The sequence below is a fragment of the Cheilinus undulatus genome, linkage group 11, assembly GCF_018320785.1.
Source record: "Cheilinus undulatus linkage group 11, ASM1832078v1, whole genome shotgun sequence".
NCBI lineage: Eukaryota > Metazoa > Chordata > Actinopteri > Labriformes > Labridae > Cheilinus > Cheilinus undulatus.
The window spans coordinates 38000937-38010567 of NC_054875.1; the positions used below are offsets into that span (position 1 = coordinate 38000937).

Sequence of the window (9631 nt, forward strand, 5' to 3'; positions counted from 1 at the left end):
GTGTTTTGTTTTCAAAAATTAGCGTTAGTGGCATTTGTGCATGTCTGTCATGTGCAATAACAATATGTTACTTGAGAATGTTGAGAATGCATTTTTCCACCTTTATTTGCCCTAATTGTCGCCTATGTATATCTTTTGCACACCCAGAGTCCTAGACTCAAAAAATGACTGGTGATTGTTCTAAACATGTATAGGTTCACATTTCAAATGTCAAATCAAAACTTAATGAGCAATAACAAAATTTCTTCTCATAAAAGCAATGAAAAACAAATCCATTTTTGTGTTTTTCTTCTTTTAAACTGCTGACAATTCCATATAATGTGCAATAATCATTAACCAGATGTTGAAAAGTCAAGTTCAAGTACTCCTGGGAAAAGGGACCAAAGCTCTCAGACATTTCCTCACTATTTTACAGCCATAATAACAAAAAATGTCCAAATCACCATTTTTAGACTCAGTAGGTAAAGGGTTAAGCACCTTTAAAGTGTGAAGCTGTTTTACAGTTGCAGTGTGAAGTTTGTTTTAAGAATGTATTTATTTGACTTAAGCAAGTCTGCTAAACACAGTTATATTTAGCATTTAATCAGATGGAAACTCTAGGAATATCACTAGTCTTGATAGTCTGTTATCATAATTTAGAATCATGTCAAAGTGTTATTTTTTCCAAGATTTGTCTTAGTTTATTAATCCTAACAGGATGGATGAATGTGATAACACCCGCAGGTCCATACAACATCCTCAACTTGGTGAGTAGAGCAGACAAGGAAAGGCAAGATAAAACGTAACAGGAACTAACAAAGCAGCTATAATGCTTTCCACAACCATGAGTGTATCATTCAAATTACCACAAGACCCAGTTCAACTGTGGACTGTACTGATCTGAGAGATCATTGACGTTTAATTGCTATAATTTAATGTGTGCTGCCATTAGCAGAAGGGGTGTGGTGTCTCTTCTCTGCATGTTTTGTCTCCAACGCCAGCTCAAATTGTCAGTACTGGGACGGGAGGATCCTCAATTCACTGCAACAGGCAGAAACAAAATCCATATCAATGTACAGTCAATGGTCCTTAGATTTAAGCCAACGTGCACCACAAATTTATCTTCCTTAAAAGTTAAAAGTACTTTTTAGCTATGCTTCTTCCCAGGTTGAGTTTTTCTAGCCATCAGAAATAAGTAAAACTAAGATAATAAGAGAACATGATGTTTTTCTCCAAGAGATGTAAAAAAGGAGACACCTTTCTGATTGTTAATAAAACTGACATCAAAGTGTGAAGATGTGAGCAAATGATCTAAAATAGGGCTCGGTAATTATGTCTATGCACCCTGGTAGGTGTGGAAACCAGTGAATGGACAGCAGTACAAAGGCGACTGGAGATGAAAATCAAGAATTAATACAGAAGGCTCAGTGATGCAGAGGCAGAGAGAGGGTGAGTCATTCAAAGGCCATCAAAGAGACGGCACACTCTCGCTCTAATAAGCTGTTTGTGGTGGTCCGGCTGACATCCTCCTTCTGAGCAGAGGATGCACACAAATGTAGTCTGCAGATAAATTATTCAAAGGCGAAATGATGCATTTGATTCCTAAAACAGACATTTAAGTGTTTACTCGAGGCTTTAAGTGTTTTTGTAATCAGGTTGCCTCAGTACAGGGATGCAATTAAGAGATCAAGAAAGAAAATTCAACAATGAGGACAAATCTATGCTTAAAATGGAAAATTGTAGGCAGAGTCTAGTTGCTAATTGAACATGAGGACCTTCCAATCACACAAACCAATCACAAATCTTCACAATGATACAATACAGACTGATTAAATGCAGCTTATCATCCCTGACTCACACTGAACCACACAGGCTTGTATTTCAGACATCAGAAGCATCCTATTAGACATCAGACCATAGCATGAGAGGACAACATGCAGGAGAGAGTAAGTTGCACTGGCATGGAGTGGATCCTCACAGGCCTTGCATGTTTGACACAGAGCCAGAGAGGCACGCCACATGTATGACGATGATGAAAGAGCGTGAGTGTCTCAGGAGAAGCCGATGGCCTCACATAAACCAGCGAATAAATAATCCATGTGAAATCTGGCAAGACTTGTGAGGAAAAACGACTGGGAGGGGGGTTCAGAGGCTTCCCCTGGTTTCTTTATTACAATACAGGCTCAAGAGTGGAGAAATGGCCGGTTCTCCAAAGCTTCTCACCGGCTACTGAGGCGAATAACAACAATCAGAGAAAGGTGTAAGTAGAGAGAATAACAGCAAGACACAGAGAGGGCGGTACAGCTGTAGACTGCACTATAGAAGGACTTTAAAGGCTTGTAGCTTATTTAAAAGATGACTGAAACAGACATGTAATTACTTCAAACATGCAGGCATCCTTTATACACTCAACAGGATCCAGAGCTCCAATATATTGATTGGTATGCCCATTGAACCAGCTCAGGAAGTGATAAATTTAGTTGTAAGGTCACCTCTAAAACAAAGGGTTACTGTTGTTACAACACCAGAACTTCAGCTTGGAGTGCTTGATGTCCACTTTTACAAATATGAGCCTGTTTTTCTATAAATAAAAATGGACTCATAGCCCATTTTGGTATAAATATCAACTTAGTGATATTTTTGATGCAATTCTGTCAATAAAAAAAGCATGAATGATCTAAAGAAAATATTTCCAAGGTTTTACAAGCTCATGGTGCTGCCATAAAAGTAAAATGCTAAAAACTATGAATTTATATCTCATAATTGGTGAGAAAAGAACAGGAAATATGGAGAGAGACTGGGGAAAGCATGCACAGAACAAGAAAGAAAGAAAGAAAGAAAGAAAGAAAGAAAGAAAGAAAGAAAGAAAGAAAGAAAGAAAGAAATGGTTGACAAGGTGAAATCTGTCCAGATCAGACAATGTTAATCTTCAATAGTATGGAGGCTGTATACACTGACATGCATCATACATTTCATTTCACTCCTTTTCCTCTGATATTAAGGCAACAAGCTGTTTTCTCATAATCTATTTTTTTTTCTCGGTTATGTCAGTCAAATAGCTCTGAAAGCTCTGATAGTCTAGACCACGACATGTCATGCTGCTGTTGTGCACAATAATGAAGAAAGTTGAGACAGTTTCTATGTTTGTATGCAGCTCAGGGGATACAACATTATTAACTTTGGACCTTTGGAGAATGAATAGTAATACTTGATGTCAAGAGAAAACAGGGTAAATCAAATATAAAAATGATTTGTGATGCACACAGAAACAGGTCACTTCTTCATTATTTACAGTCACAGTTGTCTTGAACTATTTTGTTTTTACAGCTGAACTATCCAGAGAAATTTGCACATGCAAAGTTTAGGGTCCAGTGGAAAGAGGAGTAGACTTTCTCGCTGTGTTCGGTGATGCAGTGGGATTTGAAAAATTGATGTTGATTTTGATGTTGAATCAAAGTCATATCTATATCCTTTCCATTATGACAGCCTCATAATATTCATGCTGATCATTAGGCCTGTGAAGTAAATCTTTATGACTGAGACGTGTTATTGATTCAGTCTCTGCATAAAGACAAATAACTACACATACATTTTGGGCTAATGGGGGTTTAACCTTATTCATTACAGGCTGATTGCTCATCATGTGAGATCTGATTAATGAACACAACAGTGAATCCAAAGTGCCCCACTCCCGGACATTAGCAGGGACCAATTAGTTGCTGCCTTGCAGCCTCTCTGCGCTCCTCTTCCTCTCAGACTCTGTGTTTTAGCTGAATCTTCAATCCCAACCAATCCCACTGAATCCATCTGCTTTTCTTTGTGGGCCAGCCAAAATAACCTCATGAATTAATAAAGACATTATTCTTTTATCATATTTTTTCAGGAGATGAATGATGAATCAGTAAAACTAACAATGTGTTTTCTCTGAGGGGGCTTACATGGCTATAATTTTGTGAAAAATGAAGGAGAATCATCCTCAGTGAGGATCTTCCTACTGTGAGCACAGATCCTAGTGTTCCTCAGCTGTAAAAGTAAAGGTCCTGTTACATTTAATAATAGAAGAGGCTGCTGTGCAGAGGGACGGGCTGCCAGAGCACACAAATGTCTGAGTGCACAGCGACACACACTGAGGCACTCAACTGGAAGCGTGGTGATATGAAGGGGAGGAGGGTTGGATGTGGACAGGAATGAAGAGATTTCGAAGTGAGAAAATGAAAGAGCGACGATGGAAGAGGGAGAGATGAAGGGCTGGAAGATAAATTGAAAGGGAAGATGAAATGGGACTGCAGATGTAGCGGGAAATCCAGGACTGGGGAGGTGAGGGATGAAGGTTTGCAAGGCAAGATGGGAAAGCTCACTTGGAAAAGTGGGAATATTTTTGGTGCTGAAATTGGTGCAAGAATTTTGGTTGGGAGAGTTTTTCTTCCATTAGACAGTTTCAAATGAAAATGTGAGCCATATTCTCTCATTTTATCAGTCCGTTTCTCTATCAGGCTGTCTTACTGTCTTGCCAAACACACCAACCTGTTAAAGGAGGTCAGCAGATAAGTAAAAGGTCATCCTGGCAGCTCAGGCTGCACAGGTGCAGGCTTATTCGCTGAATGCAGGCAGCCATGAAATACAGTGAAACACCAGTCAGCAGTGCAGATACACAGATGCACCATCAAAGACGATATGAGGCGTTCAGTAAACAAACACTGCTGGGGAAAAAGCTTTCTAACACTCATTTGTGGTGGATTGATGTAAAACCGTATTACTCTGTCAACAGCCAGAGATAATCAATATGATCTGATTCAAAACTGAAAGAGTGTTGCAGATGAGATCGATCTAGTTTTGTGAGGTTCTACTACAACTTTAGAAAAGAAATTTGCACCAGATCATTCCTTGAACCTCAAAAACTCCTTTTTCCCATTTCACCCAAGCTAAATAATAGGGCTATGTATTGGCAAGAATCTGGCGATACGATACATATTGCAATACAGGGGTACCGATATCAATATAATGTGATACATTGCAATACTATGAGCAAGGAAATATATTGCAATATTTCTGTAATTCAAAATACACATTTGTATGTGGGTGTGAATATTTATGTTTATATGAATTAATAACAACTATGTAATTTTAAGTTAATATGGAATATAACATAACAGAATTTAAGCTATTAATAAAAATAAATTAAAAATATCTGTAATGTTTATAAAATACTTGGTGCATTCTACAATATGTGGTCCTGCATCATCTAGAGTTTTAATTCTTTTTTGTGCAATCTGAAAATGAGGATTTAAAATGCTTTTTTAAAAATGCTTTCAGGATTTTTAAAAGAAAAGTGGAAAAATAAATCAATATAGAGTAAATCTTTTGGTACATCAGCATGTACGCCTTAACGTAATGACAAGGTGATGGGGAGGAAGACTGATCCTCATGTCCAGCTTTAAAGGTCACATATTTTACTCTTTAAAGACAAGTCTATATTGGTCTCAGAGGTCCCCAAAACATGTCTGTGAAGTTCATTGCTGAAAAAACACTCCAGTATTGTTTTTTTGCACATCTAAAAGCCCCTCTGTTTCAGCCCTTCTCAGAACGAGCCGTTTGTCTGTGGCTGTAAATGGTAATAAGCTGTCTGACTCCGCCCCTGAACACTCCCCTCTCAGGAAATGGATGTGGCACTCCTGATGTTACAGTGTTAATGTAAATGTTACAGCCACTTTTATCCAAAGTTTAGGACCTGACTGGGATTTGAACCATCAATGTCCTAGACAAAAGTCAGCAGGGTAACCCACTGAGCTTTCTGGCATCTCAGCTGGTGTCTGAGAGGAAGATCAGAAGAGGAGCTTGAAACTTTCTTACAAGCGGGGAGGGCCAACCAAACCTGGGGGTGGTGCTTACTCCCCATGTGACATCATGAGGGGAAAATCTGAGAACAGCTTGTTTCAGCACACATTTTCTGAAGCCAGCATTTTTTATTTTATTTTTTTAATCGTATTACGAAAGCCATCATTCTCATCAACACTATGACAGCGCAAGTCCTTATAAAAAAACAAACAAACTGTTGACTGGGTGATCATGGTTACATGAGTAAAAATCAGCAGTAGCTTCAGCAGGCTTCTTCCACGTTAGCTGTTAGCTGCGAAGCTATCACTATGATACTCAGGTTCATCGTGTTGTCCAAGTATTTCACTTCACAAATGACTTGACTGTCTAAGTTTGTAATGTTTTGGAAGCCAAATTAAGTCCACCTATTCACTGCTGTGTAGGCACGAGCAACCATCTCGCCCAGAGCAGAAGTCTTGCGTGATCTCGTTGTCTAAGCAGAGCAGAAGAGGGAAGAGTCAACTGCCTGCCGTCAACTAGCGATCAGGGGGGAAATTACACCACAAACTACAGCACCAACAAAGTAAATTATGAATAAAAAAATATTGATACTGCATTTAAAAATATCAATACAGTGTTGCCCCACGAAATATCGCAATATATCAGTGTATCGATATTTTCTAATACCCCTACTAAATAATGATTCTTGATGCAGCACAGCGATAAAATTATGTTGAAACATCAAACAGATGCGTTTTAGCATTTTGGGAGATTTCCCAACAGAGGCTGAGTTAAGTATACACACAACACAGTGCAGATTGTGTTTCACCCTGCAAAGAAATGAATCCACAGAGACTGTAACAGTGGATGCAAAAAGCATCGAACAAGCAGAGTGCCAAAAGAGGCGATGATGTGCAAAAAGATGTAATCCATGAGGGTCTGACAACACACACCCAGGGCTCTGCTGATGAAACAGCAGTCCCAAATGGAAAATGTCAATCTGTAGACAAATGTCAAATAAATCCATACACTTTGTGCAGGAATACAAAGGCACGATTAATTATTGAATGTCAAATAATGTCATAAGGTGTTAAAATAATACTGTCCATCTCGAGAAGGAAAAGCTGCAGGAGCCATCATAATGAAAATGAATGTGGTAGAAGCAAATGTCAATCAAAACAGACTCAAGAGGAGAAATTGGTTTTAATTGTAGTAAATTTGAACTGCATTAGGCTATGCTTCACTAACAACATGTCAGTCAGTGTAAGTTATCTTCATTCATTTACTTTTATCTGATGGTTTTCCATCAATTATGTTATTTAATGCTTTATTTCCAGTAGATTCTTCTAAGTTTTATTTTCAGGCTTAAACTTTAATTCCATCTCTCTTGTTCATGCTTTAAAATACATTTATCAAACTCAAGGCCCAGGAGCCAAAGCTGGCACTGCACATCATTTTAGAGAGTATTCAGACACAAAGTTCCAGAAGGAAAACCATGACGGCAGCCCTCCGACAGATCTGGGCTTTTTTCTGGGCCTCTCTTCTGTGCAAATAGCATGAAAACCTGCTTGGAGTTTGCAAAAAAAAAAAAAAAAAAAAATCCATGTGAAAGCCAAGTGAGCCTTCATGTATTTTGCACTGAGGAGAGGCTTCCATCTAGCCACTCTGCCATAAAGATTGGTGGAGGGCTGCAGTGATGGTTGTCCTTCAGGAACTTTGTCCCATCTCCGCACAAGATCTCTAGAGCTCAGTAGGAGTGACCATCAGGTTCTTGGTCACCTCTCTTACTAAGGCCCTTTTCTCCCGATCGCTCAGTTTGGCTGGGCGACCAGCTCTTGGAAAAGTCCAGTTTGTACCAAACTTCTTCCATTTAAGAATTATGGAGGCTACTATACTCTTGGGAACCTTCAGAACAACAGAATTTTGTTGTAGCCATCCTCAGATCTGTGCCTTGCAACGCTCTGCGGGCAGTTCCTTTGACCTCACGGCTTGGTTTTTCCTATGATAGGCATTGCCAGCTGTGAGGCTTTCTATGGAGAGGTGTGTGCCTTTCAAAAGCATGTCCTATCAGTTCATTTTACTACAGGTGAACTGTGACCCATATGTAGAAACATCTCTGTAAAGATCCAGTGAATTGGGAGGCACCTACGCTAAATTCAGGTGCTTTGTAAGGGCTCTGAATACTAATGTCAAAGTGATATTTCAGTTTCAGTTATTTTTTTTATTTTTAATACATTTGCAAAAAATCTAAAATTCTGTTTTCACTTTGTGATGATGTTTTACTGAGGGTAGATAAATTAAATGAGAAAATATTTTGTGGAGAGGTTCTGAATACTTTCCCAATGCACTGTAGGTGGCCACTGAGTTAAGACTAACTAAATACAATCCATTGTGTTTGCATCGTGGGACATGTAGTTTATCAGGATGTATGTAATGGCAACAGAGAAATATGGGTGGGTATGACCAAACAGTGTTTCTGCATTTCCATACATAAATACGAGCATTTGTTTTTGTTACCAAACTAATTTTTTAAAGAACTTTTCAATTTTTCCATTATTTTTACTGTAATTCTGCTTTCACTTTTTATTGTAAATTAATATATCACTGTAACTGATGATAATCAGACATTGATTCAAACAGGTTGTCGATTTTAATGGTCTTGTGACCTGTAACACGGGTTAAATCTGAGCATGGCATTTCTGCTTTGAAAGATTTGGACTTGATTTGCATTTAATATTTGATGCTTTTTAACTGAATTGATTCAGACTAAAACTGTAAGCCTGGAAATGTTGCTTTCATTTAAGCTTTGCAATGCTACCGTAGCCGTTCAGTTTTAAATCGATAAACCGTTGATTGAAAAATGACCACGTGACACACACCTGGAACGACGTTGTTGATTTTTATGTCGCCTAACAATTAGGCACGTGCTATCCCAATTCTTCTTAAAACATGATTTTAATCATAGAATATTGTATGGTAAGATTGAGGGGACATGCAATGCTTCAAAAATCAACCTTTTCATAACTCTGCACTCGAGACTGATGTAGCTAAACGCCAGTTTTGTATTAAAAATGGCGTCCCTCTTTTAAACGAACTTTTGAACCTTAAACTATGGTTTCGGTTCATGAAATGATACGTTAATGATACATAACATAGGGAGTTTATGCTTGTGTTTGACACTAATTCATGTAAAAGTAACACAACGGACCTCCAAACGACACGAACGAGTATGCAGAAAGATGTCGACAGAGACACTTATATCAGCAGCTATACCAACGATTCCCTCTCAGGACAGCACTTTAAAAACTTGGCCAAAACTGCTCTATAATCACTCCTCTGGTGCTTTGAATTGAGCTCTAGCTCTTTACACAAACTTTATCACGATAAAATGACAAATAAAATGGTAGTATTCTCGGGTAACTATTTATAGAAGCAGAGAGTACAGTACCTTGATGCTGTCTTCACGCAGGCTGCTGGATCTGAATGAGTTTTTGAAGCTCAGAACCGTCGAGATGAATGGATGCTGCGCTGCCTAGCAACCAAGCGACCAATCAAAGAGACAGAAGACAATCTGGCAGAGAAAACGGCTACTACGATTACAACTCATCATGTTATTGTTGTACTTGTTGTGTTTTTGGGCAATCTTTAGAAAACTTACCGGGCTCTTTAAAAAAGACTTAAAAATTCAAATGACCAAATGTTAAATAATTAGGGTTATTTAATAAAAAAATTAATACAAATATATCTTAGTGCTTACATGTGAAGTGTTTGATTCCTGGCGATTTTTAAACATTAGATCCTTCATTTTTAATTACAGCCTATTTTGGTGCTTTAGTAT

General features: G+C 38.3%; 1 protein-coding gene across 1 annotated transcript in view; it reads right to left on the reverse strand.

Moving 5' to 3' along the window:
* rap1gapa (RAP1 GTPase activating protein a) overlaps window positions 1–9264 on the reverse strand; it is a 131075-nt gene extending 121811 nt beyond the window's left edge. Inside the window, exon 1 of the mRNA XM_041799533.1 lies at window positions 9242–9264. The gene's annotated coding sequence lies outside the window, so the exon portion shown is untranslated. The remainder of the gene's footprint in view (window positions 1–9241) is intronic.
* Between the last annotated feature and the right edge of the window lie 367 nt (window positions 9265–9631).